This window comes from Pantherophis guttatus, chromosome 5 (genome assembly GCF_059756535.1).
Source record: "Pantherophis guttatus breed Tessera chromosome 5, ASM5975653v1, whole genome shotgun sequence".
In the NCBI taxonomy this organism is placed as follows: domain Eukaryota; kingdom Metazoa; phylum Chordata; class Lepidosauria; order Squamata; family Colubridae; genus Pantherophis; species Pantherophis guttatus.
In genome coordinates, this window is record NC_142067.1 from 76776527 (window position 1) to 76787681 (window position 11155).

The 11155-nt window shown below is 46.6% G+C and overlaps 1 long non-coding RNA gene and 1 pseudogene across 2 annotated transcripts; both read right to left on the reverse strand.

The window, feature by feature from the left end:
* Positions 1-609: 609 nt before the first annotated feature.
* On the reverse strand, positions 610-8081 carry LOC148113471 (uncharacterized; annotated as a pseudogene). Its single transcript, XR_015728293.1, has 3 exons — positions 4895-8081; positions 3243-3343; positions 610-894 (listed from the first exon to the last, which is right to left on the reverse strand). The product of XR_015728293.1 is annotated as an uncharacterized LOC148113471 (transcript).
* A 1015-nt stretch (positions 8082-9096) lies between these two features.
* LOC148113472 (uncharacterized) lies at positions 9097-10924 on the reverse strand. Its single transcript, XR_015734503.1, has 2 exons — positions 10390-10924; positions 9097-9454 (listed from the first exon to the last, which is right to left on the reverse strand). It is a non-coding gene; the product is annotated as an uncharacterized LOC148113472 (long non-coding RNA).
* Between the last annotated feature and the right edge of the window lie 231 nt (positions 10925-11155).

Genomic DNA, 11155 nt, shown 5'->3' on the forward strand with positions numbered 1-11155 from the left:
ACACAAGTTCCCTCACCTCCGTCTGACTCTGTCCAGTCAGAGTCCAGGCCATCCCGAATCTGAGTGATTTTGTCTGACAGGTGCTGACCAAACTCCTCGGCTCGTCCCTGTAAAGGGTCTTCCCTCAACCTCTGATTTAAGAGGGAGCGGAACACCCTGAACAGGGCAGCTGGATGATTCTCTGCGGATGCGATGACATCGGTGAAGTAGCGGCACTTTGCTGCTGCCAACTCCACCAGGTAGGCCCGTGTGGCCAACCTTAACTGAAATTGGTCAGATTCGGAATGACTGGCTCTCCAACAGCTCTCTAGGCCTCGTCTACACTGCTTCATCCCCCGGAGCTCCTCAGTAAACCTGGGAGCCAACCAGGGTCTGCAACGAGTCAGAAGCTGCAAAGGGACGACCCAGTTGAGAGCCCCGGCAGCAGCCTCTTCCCAGGCCTCCACCAGGGTCATGGCCGGGTCATGGGAGAGAGAGAGAGGGATCATCCCAAGCTCTGTCTGGAACCTCTCAGGGTCCATCAGGTGCCTGGGGCAGAACCAGATGGTCGATTCCGCCTCCCTGTGAGGAGGGGCGGTGTAACGGAAGCCTAGCCGAAGGAGATAGTGGTCAGTCCATGACGGGATAAATCGAAGGCGATCCCCCACCAAGCTCCACTCGCCACTGCTCTGAGACAAAAACAAGATCGGGCGTGTGCCCTTCCCCCCATGAGTTGGGCCCTGAATAATCTGAGTCAGGTCCATCACTGCTATGGAAGCCATTAACTCCCGAGCCACCCCCGATGCCGCACCCAGGGATGGCAGATTGAAGTCCCCCAGAACAATAAGTCTGGGAAACTCCACCACCAGCCCCGAGAGGGCGTCGAGTAGCCCGGGCAGGGCTGTTGATATGCAGCTGGGAGACAGGTATGCAATCAACAAACCTAACTGACCATAGGGCCCCACCTCATGAGGAGGGCCTCACATCCATCAATCTTAGGAGCAGTGACCTCCTGCGGACTAAGGACCTCCCTAATAACCACCGCCACCCTCCCTCCCCTACCCTGGGCCCTTGGCTGGTGCAGCACCCAGAAGCCTGGTGGCACAATTCAGTCAGAGGGACACCCCCCTCTGGTCCCAACCAGGTTTCCGTAATGCAAGCCAGGTCTGCGGTTTCCTCCTCAATCAAATCACGAATGAGGGGAACTTTATTGACCATAGACCTAGCATTAAAATAGACCAGCCTAAGCCCAGGGCCCCATTCTCTCAAACCCCCAGGAGGTCAGATAGAACCAGGAGGGTCGGAGTGCGCCACCGCTCAGATATAGTGGGGGAGGGCTCCCAAAGTCCGATACGGCCCTCCGTTCCTCCACCTACAGCCATTCCCAATCACAACCGGTATCTGAAATCCCACTCTCACCCCTGCGACAGTTTCCGTGGGGTTTTTAGGGCCTCTAGGTTTTTATGATCAGTCCAGACTTCAAATGGTTTCTGGCCTCCCTCTAGTAGGTGCCGCCAGGTCAACAAGGCCCATCTTACTGCAAACGCTTCCTTCTCCCACGCCGCCCATCGCCTCTCCGTATCGGTGAGTTTGCGGGAGGTGTAGGCGCAGGGTTGTAGATCACCTTGGTTGTTCTTTTGGAGTAACACGGCTCCTACTGCCACATCACTTGCGTCTGCTTGGATGACAAAAGGCTGTTCCGGATCTGGGTGTTTTAAGACAGGTTCTTTCGTGAACAGTCCTTTTAGCATCTCGAATGCCTGTTGGCAGGTCAGGTCCCACTGTAGGGGTTGTCCCGGGCGAGGTTTCATCGCTGGGCTTCCTGTCTTTAGGAGGTCCATCAAAGGTTTGGCAATCTTCGCAAATGAGGGGATGAATTGTCTGTAGAAGTTTGCAAAGCCTAGAGAACTTTGCAGTTGTCTGCGGGTGCGAGGGGGCTGCCATTGTAGAACTGATTGGACCTTGGCTGGGTCTATCCCCTCATTTGATACTCGGTAGCCCAGGTAGTCTAGCCGCGATTGGTGGAAATCGCATTTTGATAGTTTGACATATAGGTTTGCCCTTAGCAGTTTTTTCAGTACTTGGCGGACGAGGGGTATATGTTCGTCTATGGTCTCCATGTAGATAAGAATATCGTCCAGGTAGACGAGGACCCCTTTGTAAAGGTGTTCATGTAAGACTTCATTTATTAACTGCATGAATACTGCCAGTGCTCCTTGCAATCCAAAGGGCATTACTTTAAACTGGAAACTACCCAGGGGGCAGTTGAATGCTGTTTTCCATTCATCTCCTGCCTTTATGCGTACTCGGTAATAAGCTTCTCGAAGGTCTAGTTTGGTGAAAATCTTCCCTTTAGCTAGGTGGGCTAGCATGTCTTTCATGAGGGGGAGGGGGTACAAGTTGTGTACGCAAACAGCATTGATACTTCGAAAGTCGACCACCAGTCTCATGGAGCCATCCTTTTTCTCTTTAAACATGACCGGCGCCGCTACCCTTGGTTTTACTGGCTCAATAAATCCCCTTTGTAAGTTTTTGTCTATGTAGTCCTGCATTTCCTGCATTTCTCGGGGCGTCATGGCATACATTTTAGGTTTGGGTAGTTTCGCTCCCAGGATAATCTCGATGGCACAATCAGTCTCACGGTGAGTGGGCAGAATGTCACAGTCGGCCTCGCTGAATACTTCTGCAAGGTCTTGGTACTCCCCTGGGATCTGATCTGCATTACAAGCGGTGGTGGGTGAGGCTGCCAATTGCTTTACTGTACCTTCTGGGAGGGACCCTTGTGTTGGTGGTGTTTTGTTTTGTGGTGGAGAGCTGCTTTGGGGTCTCAACGTGGGAGGGAATTCTTCTGGTCGGGGTGGCAGGGGTTGGGGGCCCTTTGCTATTCTCAGCCTGCGGGTCCCCTCTTGCCACCAAATGATTGGGCCCCATTTGTCCAGCCACGAGAGTCCCAATATGACTGGTTCTGTCATCTTAGGGGCTATTATGAAGCGGATCATCTCCCAGTGATCTGCTAGTTCTAGTCTCACGGGTTCAGTCAAGTGTGTGACATACACTCCCCCCACTAGGGACCCATCAACTTGCTCAAAACGAATTGGTTGTTTGAGCTGTTTAGCTCGGATTCCCAATTTCAGAACTGTGGGTAGGTTGATTAGGCACCGTGTGCTACCAGAGTCTATTAGGGCTTGGAAAGTCTCTTGGGCCCCTGTTTTGGGGGCTGTCAGGTGTATGGGGAAAAGAAAAGGATGGACAGGTCCACTCACCATCGGGTCGCCTTCGCCTTCGTCCTCCGTGTCGTAGGGTTCGGGGAACTGATCTCCCTCATCTGGGGTTCCTCTGGTTTCGGTCAGGTGAGCGGAAAACTCTGGGATTTGGGGGGTTTCCCATGGTACGTGGGTGGCGCGCTTGGGCCCTCGTTCCAGTCGTGCTCTGGGCGGTGGAGCTGGTCCCGGTCTAGGCGTTCCACATCTTGCTGCTATGTGGCCGCTCCCCCCACATCGGTAGCATTTCAGTGAGCTCCGTGGGGCAGTTGGTCTGTGGGAGGGCTGTGATGTTGGGGTTTCCTGTCTGTTGAGTGGCCCCTGGTCTGGTCAGCCTCTCTCCTTTCCCTCTGGTGGTTTCGGCGTGTCGCTCGCCCGCAACCCTCTGTCGACTTTTATCGCTACCCGGAACCATTCAGAGAATTGGTTTGGGATGTCACGATAAGCAGTCACTTGGGAAATTCTCTTATCTAGGCTTGTTCTAAAAAAATACACCAGCAATCGCTCTGGTAGGGGAGGCAGTGTCCCAATGACTCTCCTGAATTCACGGATATGCTCCCCTTCTGCATTAGGTTTCTGAGCTCATCTTCCACATAGGGGTCCTCCTCCTCCTCCTCATAACAGGCTTTCAATAGTTGCAAGAACCCATTTGCATCTTGCAGCTGGGGGGCCCTGTTTTTATAGAGGGATGCTGACCACCTCTTTGCTTCTCCCTCCAGCCCTTCCGAAATGGCATTCACTAGGGCTCTGGGGAAAGGGTAAAGGTGTCCAAAACGCTCTATGTATATCTCAGCTGAATCGAGGAATTGGGCGAGGTTGTCTGGGTCACCATCGAACTTCCCTCTGAACTGGGGTGGCTCCTCCCTCTCTGCCCTCTCCTCTCTGTGCTGAGCTCTGTAGGGCCGGCCTTGGTGTTGATAGTCCTCTGCCTTGTCTCTCATCCTGGGGTAGGGAGTTGCTGCTTTCTGGGAGGGGGGGGACCCATGGATGCGTCATTGGGCTCCTTCTTCTCCTGCTGTGGAGGGGGGAAGGGCTGCGCCTTGGCCTATGGCCTCTCAGGTCAACAGCCCAGACTGGTTCTCTCTTTTCTTTGGGTCTGCAGGATGGCCCCTCCCCCTGAAGGGTGGCACGGTCAAATTTCTCTTTCAACTCATCTATGGGGCTTTCGAGTGGCTTCCTTAGAATTTCTTGGCGCTTAGTTTGTTTTCTGGCTTGTTCCCATTCTCATAGCCAGGATGCTCTGCCCAATTCACTTAGGGGTTTTCCCTTGTCTTTCACATTTGGAAAGGGAAATTCCACCTTGGAGGCTTTTGGCACAGTCCATATACAGTATTACACAAGCAGACAAAAGGTAGCACAGTAACAGTATTCTGATTGGATAGAAGTTATTCACCCCCCTCTCAAGTTGCCATCTTCTCTAGGTGAGATGATCTCATCCAATTCCTTGCCAATAATGAGGTAAGCTGGAAAGACCCACAAAGCACAAGCTGGCAGTGTGCTGCTACAGCCTGGCACCGTGACCCTTTACCTACTGACCTACATTCCATTCTGTTTTGTTTTGTTTGTGAAGCCATCCTATTAAGAGGGGCCAGAAAAAGGGTTATTATCAGGAAAGGAATATCCCTGCAGTTGTTTATACAAGGCATAAACCTGACCCTTAGGCAACGTGAGAGGTGGTTTTGGGCAAAATGCAGAAATACATATGTTACAAAAAGAGGGAAGACACTGAACAAAACAACACCCACCAATTAAAATAGTACAAATGATGACTGAATAACGTAGGAAGTTTTCCAGTAAGCCTGTTGGTAACCAAGAGCAAAGGCTTTCCCACCAAGATCCTAAAATATCAATTTTTACATCAGAGGCCAAATTATGTAAAATGTTAAGTTGATGCTGAATGTTCCTTGACTCATCTGAAATGTTAAAGCAACAAAGTCCTTCAAAACTTTCACAACCCAAATGCTGGTGTAGAAGCAAATAATCAACAGCAGCACGATTTTGAAGAATAGCTTTTCTTAAAGCTTGCAGCTCATGATTGATTGCTGAAATTGCTGAAGAAGTGGCATTAATGTTTTTTTGCTAGATTACATGCAATAGCATTAAGATTCCGATGAGCACGTGAAGCAAGTGCTGGTATACCCACTATGGATATAGACAATGATCTGTATTCTGCTTTACTAAGTAATTCTATTTCAGAGTTACAAGTGTCATCTAGGGTGACCTCACGCTGAATACGGCTCAAGTGAAGTTGTTGTTTAGAAAGCAAAACAGGAACCAACCGGCTAAGACAACACTGCACTTCACTAATATTAGCAGGAATATAATTAAAGGTTTCTTGACCACATGTAAAAAAACCACCCTTGCGGTAGCCAAACATGAGCAAAATTAAAGGAAGCCTCTTCAAAAGCTGTACAGTTTAAAACAGGTGAACTAATGCGAAGACAGTGAGGATTTTTTCTTGAAGAAGTACAATTAACCATTTTTACACATATTACATTTTCAGGGACCGCCACCACTGGAGTATGCAAATCAATTCCATTAGGAGGTGGATAATATGCAGCCACCCCCCAACTAGCTATAGTCTTATAGTTATAATGCCCTTCTAACAAGTACCTACCCAAGCCAGTAAGGTTCTGAATTACAGTAGTAGGGGTACAAACAGGGATTAAACATATAGAAAGCAAATTTTCCATATCATAAGCTTCAGACAAACAAAAGGCATAAGTTTGTGTGATGCTTGCAAGCTGCACCCATAGGTTTTGTTTCATGTGTTGTTCAAACAAATGTTTGGGTGATATGGTAGCTGCTGATGCCAAAGTACAATTATTAACAATCAAACATAAACAAATTATGGTTACAGAATTGGCAGTTAAAACCACAAAAATGACAGCGCACAAATTCTCGGGTGTTTGTTCCACTTGTTGCTGCTGCAGTACTGCCTGCGCTTGGTGGTCTAATTCTTCACATCTCCCCATGTCATTGGATGGCTGGCACGACGGGATCGGGTTGGTTGCCGCACTGTCTGTAGAGTCACCTTTGCCATCTCTGGGATAGGGTTCAGGGGTTGGTGCCACAACATCCTTGGCTGGATGAACACAACATGCTGGTACCCACAAAGGTCCTGTAGATGTAAGCACAGCAGCTTAGCCATGCCCCCAAGTAATCAAAGGGACCAGTCCTAACCATGTTTTGTCTGGTAATGCTCTATAATATACCAGAGGAGGAGGCAAGCTTGTTTTTTTGTTGAAAACCTCTGATAAGCGGTCAAATTAGAAATTGAAAAATTCAATTGATTCAAAGTAAATAAAACTTTTGTAACCTGTTGTGTTACCCATGACAAATTTGGGACCCAAGAGCCCTCCTTTTTTATTTGTTTGTGAAGGCAGTCCTTAAAGGACCTATTAGCATGTTCCACAATGGCTTGACTTGTGGAATTATAGGGAAGACCATGAGTAACAACAATATTCCAGGTTGTACAAAATTGCAAAAAAACATGTGAAGAATAGGCAGGCCCATTATCTGTTTTTAAAGAAGAGGGCTTGCCCAGAGCTGTAATGGCTGAAAAAAGATGAGAAATAACATGATTAGCTGTTTCCCCTCGTTGAGGGGTAGCCCAAATTGCTCCAGAATAGGTATCAAAGATAAATGAATATATTTCCAAGGAGCTAAAGAAGGAACATGGGTAACATCCATTTGCCATAATTGATTAGAGATGAGACCACCGTGTCTCTTGAAGGGGATGCCCCAGAGCATTGGGGACAGGATGAAACAATTTGCTTAGCTTGCTCTAGTAGAATGTGACAAGCTTGTACCAGCCCTCTGGCATTTTGATGGAAAAAAGAATGGCTAAAAAATGGATCTGTAAACAAAGTAGGTAAAACATGAACAGCAGCATCAGCATGACTGTTGCCTTCAGAAAGAGGCCCAGGAAGGGATGAATGACTGCGTATGTGAGAGACAAAATACAAATGCTTCCGGTCGTGTAGTAATTGCTGTAAAGTGAGAAATAAAGCCATAAGGTTGGAGTCAATCCTGGGCATGATATAAGCACCTGGAAGATTAAAAATAAGTTGACACACATACTGAGAGTCAGAGATCAGATTAAAAGGTTGTTGAGAAAAAGCGTGGAAAGCTAAAATAGCTGCAGAAAATTCTGAGCGCTGAGATGAAGACTGTCCTGCAGTGTAGGAAACTTTCCAGATCTCGTCATGAGAATCTTTGTAAGCAATAGCTCCTCTCGTTCGTCCTCCATCAGAAAAAACTGTAAGAGCTTGCGGTAGTGGAGAAGAAGACAGTAATGAGTGAATAGGAAAAGAAGAAGTCATTAAGCAAGCAAACCTAGGATCTTTAGGCAAATGATATGAAATACAGCCTACATAGTCAGTTAGAGCACATTGAAGAGATAAATTATTCTGAAAATAAAAGTGAAAGTCAGATTTTGAAATAGGAGGAACAATATTTATTAAATCAGTTCCATTTCTTCAACAGGTTTGAGTACGCCCCAAGGTTATAAATTCAGCAATAGCTTGGATAAAGGGTAAAACATTTTGAATTGGTTTATTTGGCAAATAAAGCCATTCAATACAATATACTTTTTGCTGTTCTAAAACAGCCAATACTCCTGTGGGCAGTTTACTAGTAGGAAATATTATCAGAGATAACTGACAATCTCTATGAGGGATTCAATCCACAAACTGAGTACTCAAGATGTTATTAATTTTCTCAACTGTAGCAAATACTACAGATGGAACTATAATTAAATCTCCTGGTTTTTTTCCTTTAGTCAATAATTCAAATAATGGACTAAGTAAATGTGTAGGTAAAGAAAAATATGGGCGGACCCAATTAATAGTACCCAGCAATTGTTGCAAATTTACCAAGGAAATAACTTTGGATAACTTTAAATGAGGAAAAGCCGGAGCAGAAAAAGACTGCAATATTTTATGTCCTAAATACAGATAAGGAACATGCAGCTGTATTTTTTCTGGGGTAATTTACAATCCATTTACACATAAATCATTTTGTATTTCAAAAAGCCAATTAGGTTGTATTTTTTGCACTCCAATAAAATGTCATCCATACGATGATATACCAGGGTTTTGATCTGATGAAAGAGAGGGCGAGATGTTACAGACATGAACCCCCTCCTTGGATTTTTACACTCTCTTTTAAAATAATCAGGTTTTCCACAATCATAACACTTTCCTTGAGGTTTGCTGCCTGTTGATAAAGCAGTTGCTAACAAATTAGTTTTATAAGAAGATGTTCTTATATCCTGACACACTTTAATCATATCTGCCAAATCAAGATCTTTTCTCAGCCCAACAATTGCTCTTTGGCATTTAGAAGTGGCATTGTCTTTTGCCATTTGCCTCATGTTAGAGAAGGCTTCTTGACGTTTGCCAGAAACAGGCACTTTTCTGAAGGCTTGATAAGCACATTCAGAAGAAATTTGCAAAGTTGCAGCTGGTGGACAAACAGAAAGCATATCAGCAATTTCTTCTATATTTCCCCCCTCCCCTTTGTCTAACTCTTTTTCTAAAATCTGCCTAATGGGGGTGTACAGTGGCTGTGGGGATGCAATAGAATTATTTCCTTCAGCAGGAGCTGATGGTTCAATTAAATATGGTTTTGGGGTGACAATTTTAATTTTATCATAATCAGGTGGAGGGCTTGTAGTTAATTGTTGCCCTTCCAAAGCATTAGAGCCATATTTTTCTATTGCCTGACAATATTGATACCATTGATGTAATATTTTCACAGGAGCCCAAGGTTCAAGATGTAATGTATGTCCTATCCTTGTCCAGTTGTCAGGTTTCGGTGCTATCTTGAATAAACTTCATTCTCAAGCGCAAGCTGTCTAATGAAACATTTTATTTTTAAGCATAGCAGAATCCGACATTTCTGACTCAAATTTGCAGCCAAACTGGCCCCTCCTTCCAACCCCCTCCTCTTCCGCTCTCCAGCCCCCACGTCCCATTGGCCATCATACAGATCCATCTCTACATCCCGGCACGTTCTTTTCACAGGAATGCAGCCCCCACCCTCGTCTCCCAGGATACCCTATCTGTATAAACAAAACTAGGTAAAAGTTCATCTCAGCAATAAATCAAGCTTCCGCTCTTTCTGCTTCAACTTGTTATGTCAGCGCTGGAAGAAAGCCTAATTTGGAACGCTGACATCCGGCCTCTCTCCCTTCACTTCTGCAACATCACCTATCCCATAGGGAAAACACAACAAGATTAGTCTCATCAGCCCCTCCCTGGCTGTGCACCCCCCCCTCCCGGCTTTCCCGGGTGGTCTGCATGGAATTTTGCTATAAGGCGATCAGCTTGGATGTTTGCGCTCTTCACCCAGGAAGCCTCTGACAATGGGTAACCCTTCCATTTAATTAAGTACTGAAGGCGCCCCCTGTGCCATCTTGAATCAAGAATCTGCTGCACTTCGTAGTGCGTTTGGCCCCCAACAACCAGGGGCCCAGGAGGTTCACGTGGCGTTGCCCTAAAGTAGACCCCACTACAGGTTTTAGAAGGCTACTGTGAAAAACGGGGTGAATTTTCCCCAAAAGCCGTGGCAACTGCAATTGCACTGTAACGGGGTTGATTATTTTTATTATAGGAAATGGTCCTATAAATTTTGGGCCCAATTTCCTGCTCGGGAGTCTAAGTCTCAAGTACTTGGTGGAGAGGTAAACTTTCTCTCCTAGCTGAAATGGTCTTTGGGGAGTTCGGTGCTTGTCTGCTTGGTCCTTATAAGATTGAGCCGCCTTTGCCAGCGCCCTCTTAACATTTTCCCACGTTTGTCTCAACATTGCCATCCAGTCGGTCAAACTGAGTGAGGAAGGGGGCTCCCTCGGGTATTCTGGCATGGGAACAAAATCCATGCCACTCACTATTTTGAACGGGGTTAGCCCCGTGCTGCTGTGGACAGCATTATTATATGCAACCTCCGCAAAAGATAGGAGGTCTGCCCAATTGGACTGCTGGTAGTCGACGTAGCATCTTAAATACTGTTCTATCATAGCGTTCAGTCTTTCTGCCTCGTCTCTCATCGTGGGGTGGGGAGGTGCTGCCTTGTCTGGGCTTCGCTGCCATTCCCATCCCCAGCTCGCCCTTCCCAATTCACTTAGGGGTTTTTCTTTATCTTTTACCTTTGTATTTTCCAAGTTGGCTGGAATCACGACCGCTTCTGCTCCTCCCGTTTCTTGAAGCAGGCTTTCCTCCGAGAGCTTGGCTTCAGCCATAGTCCGTCCGACCAGATGTCTGGGAGGGAACGGGATGATTTAAACTCAGCCAGCCTGGATTTGGAGGAGTGTTTGGCTGTCTGTCAAGTTTCGGTGCTATCTTGAATAAACTTCATTCTCAAGCGCAAGCTGTCTAATGAAACATTTTATTTTTAAGCATAGCAGAATCCGACATTTCTGACTCAAATTTGCAGCCAAACTGGCCCCTCCTTCCAACCCCCTCCTCTTCCGCTCTCCAGCCCCCACGTCCCATTGGCCATCATACAGATCCATCTCTACATCCCGGCACGTTCTTTTCACAGGAATGCAGCCCCCACCCTCGTCTCCCAGGATACCCTATCTGTATAAACAAAACTAGGTAAAAGTTCATCTCAGCAATAAATCAAGCTTCCGCTCTTTCTGCTTCAACTTGTTATGTCAGCGCTGGAAGAAAGCCTAATTTGGAACGCTGACATCAGTCCAGTAAACGAAGTGACCCCCTTTCAGGGTACCAGGAACAATGTTTCCCTATCTCAACTATCAGTCCCCTTATATCAGTCTCGGATGTCCTGATGCCAGACTTGTGCAAAAGGAAATCTTAGTTCCTGCACATGCTTTTGCTGATATTGAGATAGTTTGCAGCCCATAACTTACCACTAGGGATCCCGAAGGATGAAAGGTGCACCAGGGGTCT